The sequence below is a fragment of the Mobula hypostoma genome, chromosome 17 (genome assembly GCF_963921235.1).
Source record: "Mobula hypostoma chromosome 17, sMobHyp1.1, whole genome shotgun sequence".
Taxonomy (NCBI): Eukaryota; Metazoa; Chordata; class Chondrichthyes; order Myliobatiformes; family Myliobatidae; genus Mobula; species Mobula hypostoma.
This window is the reverse complement of record NC_086113.1, coordinates 59,290,642-59,316,878: the sequence shown is the minus strand read 5'-3', so window position 1 is coordinate 59,316,878 and position 26,237 is coordinate 59,290,642. Positions and strand designations below refer to the sequence as shown.

The window sequence follows — 26,237 nt, the reverse complement described above, 5'->3', positions numbered from 1 at the left end:
TCTTTGCTCTTGGTAAAATCTGATATATTTTGACTACATGGAAACAAGCCTTTTGGCCCAACTCACCAAGTTGCCTTCCTGTGCTAGTCCCTTTTGCCTCTATTGACCACATATCCATCTAAACCTTTCATATTCATGAACTAGTCCAAATGATTTTTAAACATAGCAACTGCACCTGCCTTGACCACCAACTATGTGAGAAAACCTGCCACTCAGGTCACTTTAAATCTTTCCTTTCCTTCTCCTTGAACCTATTCCTCCTAGTTACAAACTCTCCTACCATGGGAGAAAGACAGTATCCATTCACCTTATCTACTCCTTTGCTTCAGGGTAAACAGCCCCAGCCTATCTAGTCTCTCCTTGTAACTCAAGCCTTCCAGTTCTGATAACTTATTTAATATCACAACTCTGTCTCCATGATTTGTTTTTGGTCTCTGAGTAGACCCATCTCTTCATTTTCCTGATTATATATTAAAAGCATACTTTTGGATTCGTGTTGGCATGTGGCCAAGTGGTTAAGGCGTTCGCCTAGTAATTTGAAGGTCACTAGTTTGAGACTTGACTGAGGCAGCGTGTGTGTCCTTGAGCAAGGCACTTAACCACACATTGCTCTGCGACGACACCGGTGCAAAGCTGTATGGGTCCTAGTGCCCTTCCCTTGGACAACATCGGTGGTGTGGAGAGGGGAGACTTGCAGCATGGGCAACTGCTGGTCTTCCATACAACCTTGCCCAGGCCAATGCCCTGGAGACTTTCCAAGGCGCAAATCCATGGTCTCACAAGACTAACAGATGACTATAATATCTATTTTTCAATTCCCTTTTACATTTGCTGCCAGACTTTACTTATACTCTTCAAAGTTGCTGGTGAACGCAGCAGGCCAGGCAGCATCTCTAGGAAGAGGTACAGTCGACGTTTCAGGCCGAGACCCTTCGTCAGGACTAACTGAAGAAAGAGCTAGTAAAAGAAAATCTTTGATGTGTGTTGCTTGAATTTCCAGCATCTGCAGAATTCCTCATGTTTGCGCTTACTTATACTCTTTCTTATTTCCCTTTTCACTTCCTTTCTGATTTTCCTGTAATCAGCCAGCTCTTACATTTGAACAAATTGGCATCTGTGCTGTTTTACTCTTTATTAGTTTGGTTATCCAGGGGGTTCTAGTTTGAATCACTTTACTCCTTACCCTCAAAGGAATATATCTACACTGCAAGTGAAACACCTTCATCTTTATGGCCTCCCAGTATTTAAAGAGCTTTTCCTGCAATGTTTTGATTCCATTTTAGAGTACCGAAACAGACCTTCAGACCAACTCATCCATGCTAACTAAGTTGCCAAACTGGACAATTTCTATTTGCCTGTATTTGGTCCTTATCCTTCTAAACCTTCCCTATCCATATACGTAACCAAAAGTACCCACCAATGCCACTTCATCTGGCAGCTCATTCCATGTACTCACCACCCTCTGCGTGAAAAAATTTGTCCCTCAGATCCCCTTTAAATTTCTATCTTCTCATTTAAATCTAAGCCTTCTTGTTTCAATTTTTCCTACCCTGGAAAAAAACTGTGAGCATTTACCTGATCTATAGTATGAGGGGTATAGATAGGATAAATGCAAGCAGGCTTTTTCCACTGAGGTTGGATGGAACTACATCCAGAGGTCATGGCTTAAAAGTGGAAGGTGAGAATTTTAAGGGGAACATTGGGGGGACCTTCTTCACTGAGAGGGTTGTGAGAGTGTGGAATGAGTTGCCAGCACAAGTGGTGCATGCAAGCTCAATTTCAACATTTTAAGAGAAGTTCAGATAGGTATATGGATAGTAGGGTTATAGAGGGCTATGATCCTGGTGGGAATAGGCCGTTTAAACGATTTTAGCATGGATGGGCCAAAGGACTTGTTTCTGTGTTATACTTCTCTATGACTCTGGCCCTAATAATTTTATACTTTTATAAAGTCATCCCTCAATCTCCTACACTCCAGCTGAAAAATCCTCAGCTTATCCAGTGTCTCCTTATAACTCAAGTCCTTCACTCACAGAAACTTCCTTCTGAATCTCTTCAATGCTCTTTCCAGCTTAATGACATCATCCCTGTATCCATGCAACCAGAACTGTACACACAAATAACCTCACCAATGTCTTATACGGTCATTCCAACTCTTGTACCCAACGCCCTAACTGATGAAGGTAAGCATGTCAAATGCCTTCTGCACTCCTTCACTGTACACCATACAAAGAATTTTGGTGTCATCTGCAAACTTTCTAACCAGGCCATCTACATTCTCATCCAAATTAACACATACAACAAACAACAGTGGACGCTGAACCAATCCCTGTGGCACACCACTGGCCTCTAATCTGAAAAACAACCCTCCACCACCACTACTCTCTATCAAGCCACATCTACTTGGGCTAAGGTAGATGGAATATGGAAGTAAAACATGGTCTCCTTTTAACTACTTTTACTTAGGAGAGCTACATCCTTTGCCATGGCTGATCTAAACTGTATAATGACAGTTGGAATGACAGCTCCCCCAGTACTTGCTCCATTGTTTCATTTCCCACAGCAAAGTCTAGTAATGTCATCTTTCTTGTAGGATCACTTACGTGGTTACCTAGCTCTCCACAACATTCTTCAGAAACTTGCACACCACCTCGGTTCCATCTTGGACCTTAGGAGAGGAATCCATCAGTCCCACTCCTCTTTTCCTTTTATCCTTGTAGCCATGCAACTCCTTTTCTTCAGATGTGGTCAATTCCCCTTTAATTCCTTTATCACTTACAGATAAAGTGATTATTTACTATCATCAATAACCTACGAGCATTTCTTTAAGAGGCAAGAAGAAAACAGAATGTCCAGGAAAAAACAACATGTTTACAGGAAATCAAAAGAATGACTGGCTCTTCTTCAAAGTATCACACTGCTAGTAATCCACAGATTAACAATTACACAGATCAAAGCTTAAGTTTACTTCCAGCTAGTAACATTTAAAGCTCTCCTTCCCATAAAATATTAATTGCCTGCCTCCTCTGGAAGAAAAATTATCTTTTGTATTTTCATTTTATGTTTCAATATCTTAGCCAGGCAACAGGATGACTCATGCAACTAATAAGAAAAAAAGAGAAAAGCTTCAAGTAAGACAAGCAATATTCATAAGGATTAAGGTTTATAACTTGAATGGATGGTGCATTTTTCTTTAAAAATAATAAGCTTCCTGCAAGCTTCAATCTTCTACTGCTGGAATAATCCTCAGAGGTCAGATGTAAGCAGCAGTGTAGGAGTAATTGATTCATTTATCGCCCCATTCGCCCACATAACAGCCCTAGGCAACTAATTCAAAGAGTAAAAGCACAAACTGTAAAGTCAACGCAAATGTCAGCCCTATTTCACCACTGGTATGATAGTGATGGGATACATAAAAATAACTGATGTTCATAACTCACAATATTTATACTTCGGCAAATTTTTCTTTATATAAATTTGCATATGTGAAGGCTGCACAAGTAGGGCTAAAAATGTCAAGACAATTGTATAGAAAATGTTCTACACTAGTCCTGACCGCTTATTAATCTGATGAATGGAAATTATAGAAAACACAAGAAGAATTGATGCACTGAGTTTTGACAAAGCAACTGTAGTGTGTTGCAACAATTTCTGCCATCTTAAAACATCTATTTTCATTCTACATTTTCAATTAAATGTTCTATTTCTTCAAATGCTGCCAAAAATTAAAAAAATCCACCATGAAAACTTCAAATGTAAACAATGAACCCAAAAGATGAAAACAGGGACAATTAATGAATCACAACTTCAATCAAAACAGCTGTACTACAGCCCAAAAGAAAATACATTCAGCTCTATTTGCCTGTCAACATCACACACTGCAAAACAAAAATAATTCGGAGCTTCCTGAACATCTGCACCCAGCTATAACTGTACTGTAGTGATTAATTAATGACTCTCTTAAATCAGCCATCTTAAATCAGATTTAAAATGTAAATTAAATGCATAGCAACAGTGAAAATCTCAATGTCTATTGGATGAAGGCCTTCAGTATTACACATATAGTGTTACTAAATTCCTTTTTATATAAAACATTTGATTGATAATCCTACAAAGAGAAAGACAATAATTGTAAAGGTTTAACTACCGTGTTCACACCTGTTATACTCCAATCAATCACAAATTCTACATCAGTAGCACAGAACCATCACAAGTACAAATTCTTGTGGCTCTACCAGTGGGTCATGTTACACACTGCACCTGTCTCTCATGGATTTCATACATCTAAAGCACTGATATTCAGATTCCAGACACTGAAGTCCCACATCATGTGACAACTTGCATTCCAGCAATCAAAGAGATAAAACAAGAGATATTTTAACTGTGAATTGAAACATATTTGCTACTGCCTCACTAATTTGAAATCCCAAGGTAAAGAGCAATACCTGTCTCTGATCTTGTAATGATTCAACATATTTTAATACCAAAGCATGAGTTAACTCTTTAATCGCCAAATTCATTTTGTTCTCAGAAAGAAGGAATAATTAATTAAACGGTAGTGGAAAATATGCTTTGAGTTCACAACCTGAATTTAACCCAAGTCCATCTGGTTGAGAAAAATTTGAGCTTTCATGCTTTTTATCATAATTAGAAGGTCCAGCCAGGAATCAATTGCTGATTGCCTTCGCACACATTATACAATCCAAGCACCAGTTAAAGCCAGATGCCTCTTCTGAACCCAAGCTATAAGACTTTAATGCAGTAAAATATAGGAGGAAAACTAAGCCACTTAATGCATTGAGTCTACTCTGCCATTCAATTATGACTGGTTTATTTTCAACCACATTCTCCAGCCTTCTGTATTTAACCCTTAACCCCATTACCAATCAAGAACCTATCAATGTCTGCCTTAAGTACAGTGGCATGCAAAAGTTTGGGCACCCATAGAAACCATAGGAAAAAACTACAGCACAGAAACAGGCCTTTTGGCCCTTCTTGGCTGTGCTGAACCATTTTCTGCCTAGTCCCACTGACCTGCACACGGACCATATCCCTCCATACACCTCCCATCCATGTATCTGTCCAATTTATTCTTAAATGTTAAAAAAGAACCTGCATTTACCACCTCATCTGGCAGCTCATTCCACACTCCCACCACTCTCTGTGTGAAGAAGCCCCACCTAATGTTCCCTTTAAACTTTCCCCCCTCACCCTTAACCCATGTCCTCTGGTTTTTTTCTCCCCTTGCCTCAGTGGAAAAAGCCTGCTTGCGTTCACTCTATCTATACCCATCATAATTTTATATACCTCTATCAAATCTCCCCTCATTCTTCTACGCTCCAGGGAAAAAAGTCCTACCTATTCAACCTTTCTCTGTAACTGAGTTTCTCAAGTCCCAGCAACATCCTTGTAAACCTTCGCTGCACTCTTTCAAACCTTATTTATATCCTTCCTGTAATTTGGTGACCAAAACTGAACACAATTAGTCCAGATTCGGCCTCACCAATGCCTTATACAACCTCATCATACCATTCCAGCTCTTATACTCAATACTTCGATTAATAAAGGCCAATGTACCAAAAGCTCTCTTTACGACCCTATCTACTCTACTGCACTCCTCAGTCCCTTACCATTGTTGTACCTTGGTTTGTCCTTCCAAAGTGCAATACCTCACACTTGTCTGTATTAAACTCCATCTGCCATTTTTCAGCCCATTTTTCCAGCTGGTCCAAGTCCCTCTGCAAGCTTTGAAAACCTTCCTCACTGTCCACTACACCTCCAATCTTTGTATCATCAGCAAATTTGCTGATCCAATTTACCACATTATCATCCAGATCATTGATATAGATGACAAATAACAATGGACCCAGCACTGATCCCTATGGCACACCACTAGTCACAGGCCTCCACTTTGAGAAGCAATCCTCCAATACCACTCTTTGGCTTCTTCCATTGAGCCAATGTCTAGTCCAATTTACCACCTCTCCATGTATACCTAGCGACTGAATTTTCCTAACTAACCTCCCATGCGGGACCTTGTCAAAGGCCTTACTGAAGTCTATGTAGACAACATCCACTGCCTTCCCTTCATCCACTTTCCTGGAAACCTCCTCGAAAAACTCCAATAGATTGGTCAAACATGACCTACCATGCACAAAGCCATGTTGACTCTCCCTAATAAGTCCCTGTCTCTCCAAACGCTTGTAGATTCTGTCTCTTAGTATTCCCTCCAATAACTTACCCACTACCGAGACGTCAAATTTACCAGCCTATAATTTCCCGGATTACTTTTCGATCCTTTTTTAAACAATGGAACAACATGAGCCATTCTCCAATCCTCCGGCACCTCACCCATAGACACTGACATTTTAAATATATCTGCCAGGGCCCCTGCAATTTCAACACTAGTCTCCTTCAAGGTCCGAGGGAATATCCTGTCAGGTCCTGGGGATTTATCCACTTTAATTTGCCTCAAGATCGCAAGCACCTCCTCCTTTTCAATCTGTACAGTTTCCATGATCTCACTACTTGTTTCCCTTAATTTCATAGACTTCATGCCAGTTTCCCTAGTAGATAGATGCCAAAAAACCCATTTAAGATCTCCCCCATTTTTTTTGATTCCGCACATAGCCGACCACTCTGATCTTCAAGAGGACCAATTTTATCCCTTACAATCCTTTTACTCTTAATATACCTGTAAAAGCTCTTTGGATTATCCTTCACTTTGACTGCCAAGGCAACCTCATATCTTCTTTTAGCCCTCCTGATTTCCTTCTTAAGTATTTTCTTGCACTTTTTATACTCCTCAAGCACCTTATTTACTCCCTGTTTCCTATACATGTCATACAACTCTCTCTTCTTCTTTATCAATATCCCTTGAGAACCAAGGTTCCTTATTCCTATTCACTTTGCCTTTAATTCTGACAGGAACATACAAGCTCCGCACTCTCAAAATTTTTCCTCCTTTGAACGCTTCCCACTTACCGATCACATCCTTGCCAGAGAACAACCTGTCCCAATCCACACTTTTTAGATCCTTTCTCATTTCTTCAGATTTGGCCTTCTTCCAGTTCAGAACCTCAACCCTAGGACCGGATCTATCCTTGTCCATGATCAAGTTGAAACTACTGGTGTTATGGTCACTGGAACCAAAGTGCTCCCCTACACACACTTCCGTCACTTGTTCTAACTCGTTTCCTAACAGGAGATCCAATATTGCATTCCCCTCTAGCTGGTACCTCTATATATTGATTTAGAAAACTTTTCACCCATTCTTCCTTGAAAAAGGCTTCTACAGACATCCCACCCTGCAAAAACTCTTTTCAGGGAGGTAGCACCATCAATTTTCGAGAGACTCCAGGAACTTGCGGGAGAGGTGGGATGTCTGCAATAGAGTAGCTTCTTCGCAGCCAGCCAGCTAGTTTAAGTAACATTAGCTATGCTAATGAACAAATAACACCTGTTAAACTCACCTCAACACGTCTTTTACAGTCTTAACCCACCACGGGCAATACAAAAGTCACTGTTGCAAACAGTGCAGCGAGCAACACTGTCATTATCTTTGACCCCTATTAGGCAGGGGTACACTTTCGTGTAGTCTGGGGTGAAGTACTTTTTATAGAACCATAGGACATTACAGCACAGAAACAGGCGTTTTGGCCCTGCCGAACCATTTTTCTGCCTAGTCCCACTGACTTGCACCTGGACCATATCCCTCCATACTACTCTCATCCATGTACCTGTCCAAGTTTTTCTTAAATGCAAAAAGTGAGTCTGCATTTACCACTTCATCTGGCAGCTCATTCCACACTCCCACCACTCTCTGTGTGAAGAAGCCCCCCCAATGTTCCCTTTGAACTTTTCCCCCTTCACCCTAACTCATGTTTTTTTTCTCCCCTAGCCTCAGTGGAAAAAGCCTGCTTGCATTCACTCTGTCTATAGCCATCATAATTTTATATACCTCAATCAAATCTCCCCTCATCCTGTTAGGAAATGAGTTAGGACAGGTGGCAGAAATGTGTGTAGGGGAACACTTTGGTTCCAGTGATCATAACACCATTAGTTTCAACTTGATCATGGATAAAGATAGATCTGGTCCTCGGGTTGAGGTTCTAAACTGGAAAAAGGCCAAATTTGAAGAAATGAGAAAGGATCTAAAAAGCGTGGATTGGGACAGGTTGTTCTCTGGCAAGGATGTGATTGGTAAGCGGGAGGCCTTCAAAGGAGAAATTTTGAGAGTGCAGAGTTTGTATGTTCCTGTCAGGATTAAAGGCAAAGTGAATGAGAATAAGGAACCTTGGTTCTCAAGGGATAGTGGAACTCTGATACTTTAATATTTATACTTTATACTTTATTGTCGCCAAACAATTGATACTAGAACGTACAATCACCATAGCGATATTTGATTCTGCGCTTCCCGCTCCCTGGATTACAAATCAATAGTAAATATTAAAAATTTAAATTATAAATCATAAATAGAAAATAGAAAAATGGAAAGTAAGGTAGTGCAAAAAAACCGAGACGCAGGTCCAGATATTTGGAGGGTACGGCTCAGATCCGGGTCAGGATCCATTCAGCAGTCTTATCACAGTTGGAAAGAAGCTGTTCCCAAATCTGGCCGTACGAGTCTTCAAGCTCCTGAGCCTTCTCCTGGAGGGAAGAAGGACGAAAAGTGTGTTGGCTGGGTGGGTCGTGTCCTTGATTTTCCTGGCAGCACTGCTCTGACAGCGTGCAGTGTAAAGTGAATCCAAGGACAGAAGATTGGCTTGTGTGATCTGCTGCACCATGTTCACGATCTTCTGCAACTTCTTCCAGTCTTGGACAGGACAACTTCCATACCAGGTTGTGATGCACCCTAGCAGAATGCTTTCTACAGTGCATCTATAAAAATTAGTGAGGGTTTTAGGGGACAGGCCAAATTTCTTTAGTTTTCTCAGGAAGTAAAGGCTCTGATGGGCCTTCTTGGCAGTGGACTCTGCTTGGCTGGACCAAGTCAGGTCATTTGTGATATTGACCCCGAGGAACTTAAAGCTTTAAACCTGTTTCACTTGCACACCACCGATGTAAATTGGTTTGTGCGGTCCGCTACTCCTTCTGAAGTCAACAACCAATTCCTTCATCTTGCTGACATTGAGGGATAGGTTATTGTCTTCGTATCATGTCACCAGGTTCTTAATTTCCTCTGTGTACTCAAACTCATCATTACCCAAGATATGGCCTACAATTGTTGTGTCATCAGCAATCTTATATATTGAGTGCGATGGAAACTTGGCCCCTATTTTTACAGCCTGGGTCCTGTCTGTGAGGAAGTTGAAGATCCAGCTGCAGATCTGAATGCTAAGGCCCAGGTTCCGGAGCTTAGGAATCAGTTTATTTGGAATGATGGTATTGAAGGCAGAGCTGTAGTCAATGAAAAGGAGCCTTACGTATGCGTCTTTATTCTCCAGGTGTTCTAAGGCAGCAGTCCCCAACCACCGGGCTGTGGACTGGTACCGGGTCGCAAAACATGTGCTACCAGGCCGCGAGGAAACAATATGATTTGGCGATATGAGTCAGCTGCATCTTTCCTCATTCCCCGTCACGCCCACTGTTGAGCTTGAACGCACGCGAGGTCATTACCCACGCGTCATCCATGTCAGTGCGGGAAGGAGATCAACCCCTCGAGCTTGCAAATGACGGCGGGCTGAAAAGTATGTTTGACATAACATCTCTGCCAGCATTCTGGATCAAAGTCAAAGCTAAATATCCTGAGATAGCCACGAAAGCACTGAAAACGTTGCTTCCATTTCCAACGTATCTCTGCAATGAATGCAACAAAAACTAAATTGCGGAATAGAGTGGACATAAGGAACCCCCTTCGAGTATCGCTGTCTCCCATCACCCCTCGATGGCACCGTCTTGTTGCAGGGAAACAAGCCCAGGGCTCCCACTGATTCAGTGATACTGGTGTGTTGCAATGATTTTATATGTTCATACGGGGAAAATATGTGCTGTGTGTTTAATATCCAAACGTTATTTAAAATGTTATGATGCTATTGACTTATAAGTGACTTACATAGCCATATAACCATATAACAATTACAGCACAGAAACAGGCGACCTCGGCCCTCCTAGTCCGTGCCGAACGCCATTCTCACCTTGTCCCACCGACCTGCCCTCAGCCCATAACCCTCCAATCCTTTCCTGTCCATATACCTATCCAAATTTTCTTTAAATGATAATATCGAACCTGCCTCTAGCACTTCTACTGGAAGTTTGTTCAACGCTTACTTCAAGCTCCCCTGTCCTCCCCTGATAATTGACTTATCACTATATTCATGCGAGGAAAATATGCGCTGTGTGGTTAATATTAAATTCGTTAGATAATCCCTTTTAGAAACAAAATTAAGTGTATTATCACCTATATATTCCGGTCGTGATTAACACTCCCCCCTGAACAGAATCGCCAAAAACAATTTGTAGAAAAAAATCGGCACATACATGCATGCGCATTGGTGCCTGCGCAAGACTTCATGGTCATTGTAGTCTTTCTCGGGGTAAACACAACGTATTTGACTGCTACTCTAGTCCGTTGGCAACCCAACCGCGCCCCCCCCCCCGAGTTGGCCAGTCCGCAAGAATATTATCAATATTAAACCGGTCCGCACTGCAAACAAGGTTGGGGACCCCTGTTCTAAGGAATCTTGCATACAATACGTTAAGTTCATCAGGAAGAGAAGCGCCACAGTTATTGATATTCCCAGCCTTTTCTCTGTGCCCAGTGATCTCATTTAGACCCTGCTATAGTCTACTGGCATTCCTCTGGTTAGCCTGGGCTTCTAACTTGGCTCAATATTGCCTCTTGGCGCCCTTAATGGCTTTCCGGAGTTCACGCCTGGATTCCGTGTAGCAACTGGTATCCCCGGACCTAAAAGCCGCAGCTCTAGCCTTCAAAAGGGACTTAACCTCATAATTCATCCAAGGTTTCCGGTTAGGGAATACCTGGATCGTCTTGCGAGACACACAGTCCTCCGTGCATTTCCAAGTAAAATCCGTGACAGCTGAGGCATACTCATCGAGGTTAGACGCCGAGTCCTTGAATACTAACCAGTCCACCGATTCAAAGCAGTTACAGAGGACCACATCCGTTTCCTCTGTCCAACGCGACACTACTTTTGACACTGTGACCTCCCGCTTCAGTTTCTGTTTGTAAGCTGGGAAGAGGAGTACGGCCTGATGGTCCGATTTTCCAAAGTGATAAAGAAGGAGAGAGAGATGTATGACATGTATAGGAAACAGGGAGCAAATAAGGTGCTTGAGGAGTATAAAAAGTGCAAAAAAAAACTTAAGAAAGGAATCAGGAGGGCTAAAAGAAGACATGAGGTTGCTTTGGCAGTCAAGGTGAAGGATAATCCAAAGAGCTTCCATAGGAATATTAAGAGCAAAAAGATAGTAAGGGATAAAATTGGTGCTCTTGAAGATCAGAGTGGTCGGCTATGTGCAGAACCAAAAGAAATGGGGGAGACCTTAAGTGGGTTTTTTGCGTCTGTATTTACTAAGGAAACTGGCATGGAGCCTATGGAAATAAGGCAAACAAGTAGTGAGGTCATGGAACCTATATAGTATGAAGAGGAGGAGCTGCTTGCTATCTTGAGGCAAATCAGAGTAGATAAATCCCCAGGACCTGACAGGATATTCCCTTGGACCTTGAAGGAGACTAGTGTTGAAATTGCAGGGGCCCTGGCAGATATATTTAAAATGTCGGTATCTACTGGTGAGGTGCCGGAGGATTGCAGGAAAGCTCATGTTGTCCCATTGTTTAAAAAAGGCTCTAAAAGTAATCCGGGAAATTATAGGCTAGTAAGTTTGACGTCGGTAGTAGGTAAATTATTGGAAGGAGTACTAAGAGGTAGGATCTACAAGTATTTGGATATATTTATATTTTCCTTTTTTGGAACACTTTGCCATGACGCGCGCGCTCTCTCTTGCCCTCTCTTTCTCGCTCTCACGCTCTCTCGCTCACTCTCAAAAAAATCGATTAGTGGGATATTGTATATAATTTGCGGGCATCAGGGAGCCGCTATCAATATGCGGGAGATTCCCAGAACTTCTGGGAGAGGTGGGATGTCTGCTTCTAGTGCTGCGAGATTCTTGAGCCGTCTTGCATGCACTGCTCTTTTGAGGTTTATCCACAGATTTTCGATGATGTTTCGGTTGGGGGACTGTGAGGACCATGGCAAAACCTTCAGCTTGTGCCTCTTGAGGTGATCCATTGAGGATTTTGAGGTGTGTTTAGGATCATTATCCTGTTGTAGAAGCCATCCTCTTTTCATCTTCGGCATTTTTACAGACGGTGTGAGGTCTGCTTCCAGAATGTGCTGGTATTTAATTGAATTCTTTCTTCCCTCCAGTGAAATGTTCCCCGTGCCACTGGCTGCAACACAAAGCCCAAAGCAAACCACCCCCGTGCTTAACAGTTGGAGAGGTGTTCTTTTCATGAAATTCTGCACCCTTTTTTCTCCAAACATACCTTGGCTCATTGCGGCCAAAAAGTTCTATTTTAACTTCATCAGTCCACAGGACTTCTTTCCAAAATGCATCAGGCTTGTTTAGATGTTCCTTTGTAAACTTGACACTGAAATTTGTGGTGAGGACGCAGGGAAGGCTTTCTTCTGATGACTCTTCCATGAAGGTTATATTTGTGCAGGCGTCGCTGCACAGTAGAACAGTGCACCACCACTCCAGAGTCTGCTAAATCTTCCTGAAGGTCTTTTGAAGTCAACCAGGGGTTTTGATTTGCCTTTCTAGCAATCCTACGAGCAGTTCTCTCAGAAAGTTTTCTTGTTCTTCCAGACCTCAACTTGACCTCCACCATTCCTGTTAACTGCCATTTCTTAATTACATTACAAACTGAGGAAATGGCTACCTGAAAACACTTTGCTATCTTCTTATAGCCTTCTCTTGCTTTGTGGGCATCATTTATTTTAATTTTCAGAGTGCTAGGCAGCTGCTTAGAGGAGCCCATGGATGTTGATTGTTGAGAAAAGGTTTGAGGAGTCAGGGTATTTATAAAGATTTGAAATTTGCATTACCTGGCCTTTCCTAATGATGACTGTGAACAAGCCATAGCCCTAACAAGCTAATTAAGGTCTGAGACCTTGGTAAAAGTTATCTGAGAGCTCTAATCTCTTGGGGTGCCCAAACTTTTGCATGGTTCTCCTCTCCTTTTTTTCCACTCTAAAACCATACAAAACAAAAATAATACACTAATCTTGCTTAATATGTTGAAAAGAATATTTCATCTTTAACTTTATGACTTTTGGAGATCAGTTCATCTTCTACTCACTTAACTATTCACAGTAACAGAAATTTTGACCGGGGATGCTCAAACTTTTGCATGCCACTGTACACCTAATGACTTAGTCTCCACAGTGCAACACAGCAAAGAATTCTACAAATTCACCACCTTCTTGGTGAATAAATTCAGTATCTCAGTTTTAAAAAGATTCCCTTTATTTTGATACTGTGCCCTAAACTCTCCTACATCTGGAAATATCCCCTCTACGTCCACTCCATCCAAACATCTCAGTATCCAGCAGATTCAGATATTAAGGGATAGTGTAAAAACATTAAGAGATAGGTGCAAAAAACAGACTGATGGATAAACTCAGCAGGTCAGGCAGCATCTATGGAGACCCTGCATTCATCCACACACTAGTTTTGCTTAGGTTATAGTGAAGGTGGAGCTTAGGAGGGATAATGGTGCCTAACGGCGACTCCTTTGCTTACATCTTCGGAAACAGCTCTACTTCCACCTTTAATTATCCTTATTTTCCTCTTTCAGGGTTCTTTTGAAGACCCTGACCTGGAGTTAATCGCAGGCTTCAGTTCTTTGCAGGACTGGGACTCGCTCTCAGAGTACCACGACTGGCCATTATTCAACGTGCCAAGGGTTTGGCCTGAGAGTCTTGATCGTGTTTGGAAGCCTATGATCGCGGGGTTCTGGAGACGGGCAGATCGAGGGTCGGTGTCACGGCAGTATACTCTTGTGTTATCGGGGAGGCCGGAAAATCTTTTGCTGTGGGCCCGAAGACCCGAGGTCTTTGCAATCTTCAGACACAGAGCTCGAAAAAAGTGACGAAACCGACTTTCAACATCGCAAACCAACGGGTTGTTGTTATGCTCGCTGTGAAAATGGGGGACACCTCCCTCTCCCTTGCCTGGGAGAGAGAGAACGTGTGGCTTGTCGAATATCAGATGAAATGCAAAGCCTTTGGGGTAACTTTGGTCTGTGTCTTTGCTATTGCTTAGCACACGCTTGAGTTCAGTGATGGTACCAATGCGCTTTATTTTGCTGATGGGGGGAGGGGGGATCGTTGCTTGCTGCCGCTTACGCGTGGGGGGTACTTTGGGGTTTTCACGTTTAACTGTCATTCATTCTTTGGGATATTTCTCTGTTTTTGTGGATGATTGTGAAGAAAAGGCATTTCAGGATGTATAGTGTATACATTTCTCTGACATTAAATTCAACCTTTGAATAGGCAATGTAAAATGAAGACAAACATTTATTACAACCTTCAAACCTGCCCTGCCTCCTGCAAGTACTCCATTCCATTCTCCTAGTTCTTCTGTCTCCATCATATTTCCTTCAATGATAAGACCTTCTACTCAATGCCTTTTAGATATTTGCCTTCTTCCTTCAGTACATGTCGTGGGAGATGCTGGAACAGTAAATCCTCTCTGATGTCTACGAGAGTCCACATCAATGCAGTGTAACCAACATATCAGCAAAATGATAATCTGCTTATTTTTACGATGGGATTGTGCATGTCTCTCAATGTAAGAGCTTTCTGATCCTGAATATCGACTCTGCAATGGAGTCAAAAACTGGGAATTCAGAGGCCACCTACTGGCTTGACATAAAGTCCAGAAAGCACAGCAGAATGTCACAAGGTTAAGCCATTCAGTAAGACGACTCAGTATCTGGCCCTGACTATTAAGGTCTTGTGCACAAACTTGTTAAATGTGGAGGGAGTAAAATCTCTTGAGGATTAGGAATATTTTTATTGTTTGTGATGGAGCTCTTTTGGCAAGGTGGGTGGAGTCTATTGTAAACAGAACTAACAGAAAGCCCACAATGTTGGCAAGTTCCCAATCAGGTGATGCATATTGCTGCCTGTCCCACCAAAAGACCAATTTCCTCTCCTCAACTGTACTGACTTCATCACATCCTAATACGAAGGTGCATTGCAGATTGCAACCCTCTGAAAATGCTGACAGCACTAGTCTGGAAAGATCCTGAATAAAAGTAACAGAGGGTTACACACAAAGTGGCTCTTACGCAGTTTTAAGGCTTGTACAGTCAGTGGCAGATCCGTCACTTTGTCTTTTCTGAAACAGACCCTTGACAAGCATTGCTCCTAGTTAATTTTCATACAGGACCACTGTTACTTGAAGATACATTGTAGATATGCATTCCTGTTCAATCCTCTTCTCACCTGCTATTCCCTCTTCTGGCAAGTTGGCTTCTACAGTATTCCCTCTGCTTCTTCTAATCCTGCCAGAGGGCCAAAGGACCATCCAACAATGGATCACTGTCTGGTAGTAAAAATAGTCTCCATCCCAACTGCTGTGAGTTTAAGAAATTTTATGCCTGCAATCAGATTAGGTTCCCTTCAACAGAATCCTCCTACTGAATCACTGATGAGCACATAGATGATGGAAGATTCTTCTATTAAGATCATTTATGTGTGCTCCTTTCTGTCACCTAATTTGTTCAAAATTGTAGGCAGTATTAAAAACTTGGATATATAATCCATAAATGAAACTGGAAACAAAATTAAACTGAATGATGGAAGAAATAACCTGTGCTAGAGTCCAATTTTAAAGCCAAGATCTTTAAAGAATCATGGCATATTTCACTAAAGAAGATATTTTCCAAAGGAATAGAAAAATACAGTTTAAATCTAGAAATAAAAAGATAGCATGCTATTTGCATTATTGGTGTAAGCAGTCCCAAGAAAGGAAAAAAAAACTTAATGTTCCAGAGTGATTATATTTTAAAATCTAGTCATTGATGATATGTAGGTAAAGGTAGGAGGTAATTTGGGGACTGTTACTTAGTATGAACACCAAAGGTGTTGGATGGTTAATACCTTTTTTTTAGTTGTATTGGTTGTGGGATAACTGTTAGCTGGATTACTCAAATAACTTCCCTTATCTTCGAGGGGAGCAATAAGATTTTTTAAAATCTATTTGAATTTTTGGCAGGTACCTCTGAGTTAAATAATCTGAATGATGGCAATTCTCTATGGAGCATAGCCTCAGTCATCTACTACAGTGCATATTAAGCAGAGATTAGGTTACAGTAGGTTTGAACACAAAACAACTTGATTCAGAGAAGTGTGCAACAAATATTTCCTTCGGACATTAAGGAGGTGTGGAACATTGAACATGCTAAAAAAACTTCCTACAGATACATTGTTGAAAGTATACTGACTGGCTGCATTATGATCTAGTATGACAATCTGAATGAGCAGGAGCAAAATAAGTTGCAGAGAGTAGTGGTATCATCTCACTACGTCACTGGCATATCACTCCCCTCTACCTACAGGAGATGCTGCCTTAAGAAGACAACATTCATCAAAGATCTCCATCATCCAGACCATGCCATCTTCTCACAGCTACCATTGGGCATAAGATACAGAGCTTGAAGTCCCACACCACAGGTTAAAGAACAGTTACTACCATTCAAATATGCAGTTCTTGAACCAAATGGCATAAGCCTCATCAGTACAGTTTAGCAACACTGACATTTTGCACTATGATAGACCTTTTTTTTGTTATAATTGTGTTCTTCCTTGTAAAAATAGTGTATAATCTATGTTCAATTAATATTTTTCTTCTGAATCTTGCTTATGTGATACTATGTGCCTGTGATGCTGCTGCAAGAAAGTTTTTCATTGTAATTGTGCATATGACAATAAACTTAACTTTGAATTTGGTATCTGCCTGGCCTGTTTAAAATAACTGAACATGATTAGTATTCCACAAGTATGCTAAGCTTAACTTCCCTGATATCAATGATTTGTAAAGGCTTTAAATTTAGAAACAGACCTCAAGTCATCCAATTCTCCTCCATGATCTCACTGCTTACTTTGGCTGCACACTTGTGGTTATTTTCACCTATTTCTTCATGTCTTAGGTTAGGAATTGCAGACGGGACTCCGCCTTCCGCCTGTGGACATGTAAGACACAGTGCCTTTCTGTCTGCCTTTAATTTCTCCCTTTCCCGACTTAAACTTTGAAATTTTAACTTTATTCAGTCAGATCTTTTAAACTGATAATTATAACTATGGCTACCCTGAGAAGCACTAAAAAAAATTCCCAGTACAGGTAATGGTAAATCTAAAAAAACTGACAAAGCTTCTGAAGAGCCAGCCAGGGTTAATAGATCAGAGACTCAAATAAGCTCTATCATCGCTGAATTAACTCACCTAAAAGAAAGTCTTCTTCCTATGGAGGAAAAAATTGATTCTTTGAGCTTGGATCTTAAAGAAGTAACTCGTAATGCAGCTGATATTTCCTCTCGTTTGGAAAAAGCACAACGTCGGATTGTTGATTTGGAAGCTCGTTCTCGTCATTATAATATTCGAATTAGTGGATTGAAAGAGCAATCAGAATCTGCCGATATACTGGACTATTTTGCTAAAACGTTTCGATCTCTATTTCCTGAGGCAGTTTCACAATTGCCCGACATTGAAATAGCCCACAGGAATGGAACTCCGAGACAAGGTAAAAACAGACATGTTATTGTGTGTTTCCTCCGTATTCGAGACAAAGACCGTATTACTAAATTGGCAAGAAAACAAAGACTGTTTAAATTTCAAGGCTCTGAGAGTCATTTCTTTCAAGATTTTCCACGTGAAGTTGTTCAGCAACGTTCTGGATTTGCGACCATAATGTGAATGGCCTTTCAAAAACAGATGTATCCCTCCCTTCTTTATCCAGCTAAATTAAGTCTTTTCGCTAAAGACTCCGGGGTTTGTACCTTGGAGGATCCAGCCGATGCACTGCGTTTTATTAATTCACTCTCAGATGAGTCCGAAGCCTGAAGTTTAAAAGACTTACAATTATTCGATCGTTTTGCGATATAAGGAATGATGAGATCGGAAGAATTGAGAAGTACAGAAAGTCTTGCTATTAAAAAATACCTTTATCTTTGAAATAGACTGGTTTGGACAGTTTTAACTTTAGAAGATATTTTATGGGATCTTTGGAAGACTGTAGAAATTTTAAACCATTTAGAATTTCTTTCTGTTCGCTACATATATGAATTAAATGTTTCTTTTTGCTTTGTATGGTTTTGTTAAGAACTTCTAACTACTATTCGGGTTTTTTTGATGTTTTATAGATAGATGTAAAAATCTTAAAAATGCCGATGTTTTCTCTTGTGTGCAAATATTTCAAGAATTTGTTTTGGAAGTGTTTTTTTTCTTATCTAATGTTATGAAGGTTACTTTCTAAATTGAAGGCCGTTTCTGTTAACTGTTTTTTCTAATTTAATTGTAATGGGTTGTATGTCGACTGTAATAAGTCGTATACCTGGGAGAGGGAGACAGATTACTTTTTTTTATTTGTACCTTTTACTTAGGCAGGTGGAGTTCAGAATTGCTTCTATGCATTTCTTGGGGCTTGCGTCGATTAATATCGACTTATTTCTGGGCTTTGTAGGTTGGGTGGGTTTTTTTCTTCTTTTTCTCCTATTTTTTATTCCCACTATGGAATTCCAGCACGTACGCAAATTGTTATCATTGTTATTTATCACCGCCATTCAAAATTTCTTTATCTGACATGTGTTTAATTGTTTCCTTTAGATATAAACTTTAATGATGTTAGTTAAACAGTTAAATGTTTTAAGTTGGAATGTCCATGGTTGGAATCATCCTATTAGGCGTAAGAAAACATTTAAAATTATTAATCGATTCCAACCTGATATAATCTTTGTACAAGAGACACATGTCAGGTTATGTGATAACAATCGATTTTTTAAATTTTGGAAGGACCCTCAGATTCACGCAAACTCTCAAAGTAAAATTAGGGGTGTTTCCATTTTTATTGATTCCAATATTCCCTTTAATCAGGAGGATATTATATCTGATATTAATGGTAGAGTTTTCATTGTAAAAGGGACAATTTACAATAAGAAAATGGTTTTGGTTAATATATATGGCCCAAATACTGATGATCCCTCATTTTTTAAAGATATTTTTGCTCTGTTACCTGATTTAAATGAATATATGTTATTAATGGGTGGAGATTTTAATATTTGCTTAAATCCCTTGTTAGATAAATCATCATCTAGACATCAACTCCCTAATCGTTCTGCAACACTTATTAATTCTTTTTTAATCGATTATGGTTTAATTGAAGTCTGCAGACATATGCATCCTACTGATAGAGAATATTCCTTTTTTTCACATGTTCATAATAAATACTCGAGAATCGACTATTTTATAGCCGACCCTCGACTTTTACTTAATGTTCAGAAATGTGAATATGATGCAATTGTTATTTCTGATCATACTCCTTTATTTGATTTGAAAGATGTTGTTTCTACAAGACCACCTTGGCGTTTTCCAGAGCATTTGTTACAAAGTTCAGATTTTGTTGAGTTTATTGAAACTCAGATAAAAGAGTTTTTTCTCTTTGATAATACAGGAAATGTCTCAAAGTTAGTAATTTGGAATACGTTAAAAGCTTATTTACGTGGTCAGATTATTTCTTATTTAGCTAAATTGAAGAAACAGACAAGAATAGAATTAGATAAAATTGCTAAACAAATTATAGATTTAGATAATATCAACGCAATCCTTCCAAAGGTTGAATTGTTTAAAAGAGTGGAACTACAATTACAATATAATTTATTATTAACTTATCCTATTGAAGGATATTTGCTTAAATTAAAAAATCAGTTTTATATTTTTGGGGATAAAAATAATAGGCTATTATCTTCCCAGTTAACGGCTGCTAAAGCTAAAAGACAAATTTTAAAGATTTGTAAAGATAATGGAGATATAGGAAGTAATTATGAAGATATTAATAATATCTTTCAGGATTTTTATTCCGATCTTTATAAATCTCAGTTTCCAGCAGATTCCCCTAAAATGAAAGCTTTTTTTTTATATAAGATTAAATTTCCTCAAACTACTGCTGAAGATCAACAGATCCTTGATGCTCCAATTGTTGAGCATGAAATTCAGAAAGCTATATGGTCAATGCAATCAGGTAAAGCTCCTGGACTCAATAGCTATACAGTAGGTTTTTACAACAAATTTGAAAAATTACTTTCTCCATACCTTTTGGAAATACTTCACGAATCTTTTGAGAAAGGTACTTCACCCTCTTCTTTTTATGAAGCTTCTGTTTCTTTAATTCTTAAGAAAGATAAAGATCCTACTGAATGCTCATCTTATAGACCTATTTCGCTATTAAATGTGGATGCTAAAATTCTTTCCAAGATAATGGCTAACCGTTTGGAAAACATTTTATCTAAAATTATCTCTATGGATCAAACAGGCTTTATTAAAGGCCGTTACTCTTTTTCTAATGTTTGGAGACTGATGAATATTATATATTCACCATTATCCAAAACACCCCAATGTGTTATTTCTCTGGATGCAGAAAAGGCATTTGATAGAGTTGAATGGACTTATTTGTTTAATGTATTAGAGAGATTTGGCATTGGTAATAATTTTAGTAAGTGGATTCAAATGATCTATAAGAACCCTATAGTTATTACTAATCATCTTAGGTTTCCCTTCTTTTCACTTTCATGAAGTACTCGACAAGGGTGTCCATTAAGTCCTTTATTATTTAATCTCGCACTGGAGCCTTTGGCTATAACAATTCGCGAAGCTAAAGATATTCATGGTATTTCTATAAATGGGACCATACATAAGATTTCTCTTTATGCAGATGATCCTTTGGTTTATATCTTGAATCCTGAAGAATCTATTCCTAATCTTTTGGAATTATTAAATGATATTGGAAAATTTTCAGGATATAAACTTAATTTAAATAAAAGTGAATTGTTCCCTTTAAATGTTCCTGTTTTTATACATAAGGATATTCCATTTAGAATTGTGAATTCTTTTAAATATTTGGGTATTATCATTACAAAAAAATATAAGGATCTATATAAAGATAATGTAGTTCCTTTATTGGACTCTATGAAACAATTATTTTCTAGATGGAATCCTCTTACACTTTCTTTAATAGGTCGTATTCAAGCCGTGAAAATGATGATTTTGCCTAGATTTTTATATATTTTTCAAAATATACCTATCTTTCTAACCAAAAAATATTTTGATCAAATTGACTCTACAATTTCATCCTTTATTTGAAAACCCAAGAATTAATAAGTTTCACTTACAAAATCTAAAAAAGATGGTGGACTCGCGTTACCTAATTTAAGATTGTATTATTGGGTTGTTAATATTCGACAATTATGTTTTTGGTTATATTGTCTCGATAAGAACCAAAAACCAGCTTGGATTGACTTGGAATTTAAAGCTATTAATCAATTTTGTCTAACTTCACTATTAGGAGCTCCATTACTTTACAACTTGCTAAAATTTCCAATTAAAATTTCTACCCTATTATTAAACAGTCCTTATGGATTTGGTTTCAGTTTCACAACTCTTTTAATTTTAAACAATTTAAATTGTCTAGTCCTGTATTTCGAAATTTGCTATTTAAACCTTCAATTACTGATCCCATCTTTCTTTTACGGAGAAATAAGGGGATTTGTTCTTTTGCAGATTTATTTAGTGATGGACAATTGATGTCTTTTGAAGAGTTAATTAGTAAATATTCTCTCTCTCACACACATTTCTTGCAATATTTACAGGTTAGACATTTTTTTACAAAAATATGTTTCTACGTTTCTATATATGCAAGAATCTGATTTGTTGGACACCATTTTGAATATGAATCCCTCAGTGAGAGGCTCCATTGGTAGAATTTATAATTTATTTTTACCACAAAAAGATAACCTCTCACTAAAGATTAAACAAGATTGGGAGAGAGAACTTAATATGACTTTTGTTAATGCAGATTGCTCACGAGTTCTGAAAATGGTTAATTCTTCTTCGATATGTGCCAATCATTGTTTAATTCAGTTTAAAGTTGTTCGCCGTTATTATTTAACAAAGGAGAGGCTATGCAAAATATTTCCTAATATAGATAATTATTGTGATAGGTGCAAAAATGAAGTAGCTACTTTGTCACATATGTTCTGATCATGTCACTCATTGAAATCTTTTTGGAAATCTTTATTTTCTACAATTTCTAAAGCTTTGAAAATTAATTTACAACCTAATACATTGACTGTTCTAGTTGGAATAGTTCCGCATCACATTCAGGGTATTTCATTTTCAAACCAACATGTAATTGCATTCGTTACATTATTGGCAAGGAGAGCTATTTTATTGAAGTGGAAAGATAGCTCTGCTCCTACACTAACTCAATGGTTTTCCCAAGTAATGTTATGTCTCAGTTTGGAAAAAATTATAAGTAGAACTTTTGATCCCTGATTTGATTTTGAGAGAAGTTGGGGCTCTTTTGCTAATATTATCATTTAATTTGAATCAATTTACATGGTTTCCTTCCAATTTTATGTTATATAAATATGATTTGGCGGTTGTTGTTTTCTTTTTCTTCTTTTATATATATATAAATGATTGTAAGACATATTGCTCTGGGAGTTAGTTCCTAATGGTTTTTGTTTTAGTTAGCTGGGGTTCTCTTTTTTCTGTCTTCTCCTTTTATAATTTTTTTTCATTAGCATATATGTTTTTTTCCAGCTTTATTAATTATGTACATACTAATTTGTTGAATTTCTGTATTTTATAGCTGTAGATTATATATTAATAAAAATACTTAAAAATGAAAATGAAGGAATTGCAAAGTTCACTACCTGCTTGTATTAGTATCATGTCCAAAAGCCTGACCTACTTTCACCAAGATTATCAACATGATGAACATCGAGACAAATGGCTGCATCAGTTTGTTTTAATAAAGCTCATTGGTTTGGCTATTAGAAAAATTCATAGATAACCGTTATTAACCACTTTTCATAATGTTGTTAAACACCAATTCTTAACATGCATAATAATTCAAAAGCAATGTTCTCAAGGATGCAGTGGGAAAACTTACTCACAGTGAAGAAAGAACTAGTGCTTTCCTGGTGTAAATGATGCAGAAACTTTTCTCATGCTTCCAGCCAGGACCAGGTATCAATCCCCGATGAAGATGGCGGATTTTTTCATTGAAACATCAGTTAATATTGACACTGGACCTGGCTGGAAGCCTGAGAAGAGCTATGCACCTTACTCAGAGTATTAAATTGTTGAATTACACATAAAGTCACAGAGCAATACAGCATGCAAAGAGCCCCTTTGGCCCAATGAGTCAATGTCGAGCATTGTGCCCACCCAGTTTGTCCCATTTTCCTGCACTTGACCCTTATCATGCTAAGCCCCACCACTGCACGTACCCATCCAAGTGCTTCTTAAATTATACTATTGTAGCTGCTTCAACAACTTCCTCTGGTAGCTCCTTCTATATATTCACCACCGCCTGTGTGGACGAAGTTGCCTCTCAGGTTCCTTTTAAATCTTTCCCTCTAACCTTATCTATATGATCCCTAGTTTTAGACTCCTCTATCTTGGGGACAAGACAGTCACCATCCAACTTACCCACGCCCCTCATAATTTTAAACATTTCTATAAAGCCACCCCTACATTCCAAAGAATAAAACTTAGCCTGGGCAACTTCTCCCTATAATTCAGGCCCTCTAGTCCTGGCCACATCCTCAAAAGTCTTTTTTTACATTATTTGCAGTTTAACTACAACTTTCCTATAAAAGGATGACCAAATGGTATACAGTACTTCAAGTACAGACGAACAGCTGTAATATAATGTCCTAATTCAATGATCTGACTGATGAAGATTAACTTGCTAAAAGCCTTTTTCAACATTCTGCCTACCTGTGATGCCACTTTCAACATGTACCAAGTCCCTCTGTTCCTTGGTTAGTGTCCTAGCATTGATGGTATCATTCTTACGCTGAAGACTTTTTTCCATCTCCAATGTATTCAATAATAAATCAAAGAAAGCAGTCTCAATTTTTGAGGATATTTACATTACATAGTTTCTTAGATGCAATTTCACCAGCCATATTGCAAGCAGTTCTTATGATCCCTGCATTGTAAAATACCTGAGATTTAGAGGGGCATAAGGTAGGTTTGGTGTTTCGTCACAAAAATATAATTCTTCATTGAAGGTACAATGTTACACTTGTGTTACTGCTCTTAATGTAATGGAACATTTTCTTTACTAAATTCATAAATCATATCTAAAAACTGGAAAAATTAAATAAAATTTGATATAATGGAATTTATGTGAAAAAGTAAATAAACACAAAACCTCTTGTTTCAATTCATGTCTGTTAATGCTTGCACAAATGTTGTGGCTTTGTGTTACATGAAGTTGTGTTAACAATTAACATTTGGAAGAAAACACCCCTAACCCTTGTAACATAGAAGTCACCTGTGCCAGAAGTGGATGTATTTTTCAATAAACTAAAAGATCACAGTGAACATTTGGGAGTCATGTAGGTTACACTGTAAAATAGGTGTGTCTCTGTGTCTGTAAGAGAGAGAGCATGCGCGCACGTGGTTTATAAGTGGAAAGTAAGGGATGAGGTTTATTGGCTCCCTCCAATGCTGTCAAGGCAAGAAATAACAAATTGACATGAACACAGTAAAAAGGATGATATGGGAAAGAATTTAATTGGGGGAGGGCTAATTGTGATGGTATTAGGTAGGAGCTTGGGACCGGAAACTGGGAACAGAAGTTCTCAGGATAGGTTTATCCCAATGAGATTAGGAAAGGATGGAATGAAACATCTTTAAAGTTTAGGAAGCAAAAGTCAGACAGGGCTCATGAGATTTATAAGGTTACCAGGAAAGAGTTTAAGAAGGGAACTGGAATAGCCAGAAGCGGACAAGGCCTTGGCAAGTAGGATTAGTGAAAATCCCAAAGGGAACAAGATGACTAGAGCGAGGGTAGGACTGCTGAAGGAGAAAAAGAGAAACATGTGAGTGGGGGAAAAGGGGGAAGGGGAGGTCCTTAATGAGTACTTCAGTGTTTACCAGTGACAGGGACCTTGACGAATGTGAGGTCAGCATAGAACAGGCTAATACATTAAGGTTTAGATAGAGGTAGTGTTGAACTTCTGAAAAACATAAGGATAAATAATTCAGGAAATACCACAGGTTACTATGGAAAGCAAGGGAAGAGATTGTTGGAGTGTTGACCATATGACCATTAAGCATAGGGGCAGAAATAGGCCATTTGGCCCATCTAGTCTGCTCTGCCAATCCATCTTCACTGATTTATTATCCTTTTCAACCCCATTTTCCTGCCTTCTCTTCATACCTTTTGATGATGATCTTTCCATTCTCTCTGGCCACAAGAGTGCTCCTGGAGGACTGGAGGATGGCAAATGTTGTTGCATTGTTCAAGATCTCTTTGAATCATTCAACATTCTTAATGCACTTTATCTTTGCATAAACCCAGTAAAGTGCAATACAGAGGACATCTGTTTAAGGTCAATTGAGGAAAGTTTAGGGAGATGTCAGAGGTAGGTTTTTTTTTAACCATAGAGTGATGGGTGCATGGAACACACTGACAAGGGTTGTGGTGGACTCTGATACAACATGACCATTTAAAAGACTCATGGATGTACGAAACATAGTGGGTTGTGGGCTATATAAAAGGCAAGGGTTAGATTAATCACAGAGTAGGTTTATATAGGTCAGTACAACATCATGGACTGAAGGGCCTGTACTGTTCTGTAATGTTCTGTGTTCTTAATAGTCACCAGTGATAATGACTGTGCCAAACGGTGCAAGAACAAAAGAACAAATCTCATAAGATGCATAAAAATACGAGAACGTATGTGATCAGCAGAAGGGAAGCTGTGAGCTCCAACTGGTGCACATTAAACTGTTTCATTAAAATGGGCCCTTTTCTTTTTGTTTTACTTTACTAAACCTTTAGTCAAATTAAGAATTATATAGCTAAATTGTTTAATTGCATACGGTGTACTGTTATTTTGTGATACTGATCTATAACAGGGCAACACATCACGCAGCATCCACACAAACAGCAGGCTTTGCACTCAATCTCAT

At 38.9% G+C, this 26,237-nt stretch overlaps 1 protein-coding gene across 9 annotated transcripts in view; it reads right to left on the bottom strand.

Moving 5' to 3' along the window:
- Positions 1-26,237, bottom strand: part of hivep1 (HIVEP zinc finger 1) — a 277,484-nt gene that overhangs the window by 27,548 nt on the left and 223,699 nt on the right. The gene's annotated exons all lie outside the window — the stretch shown is intronic.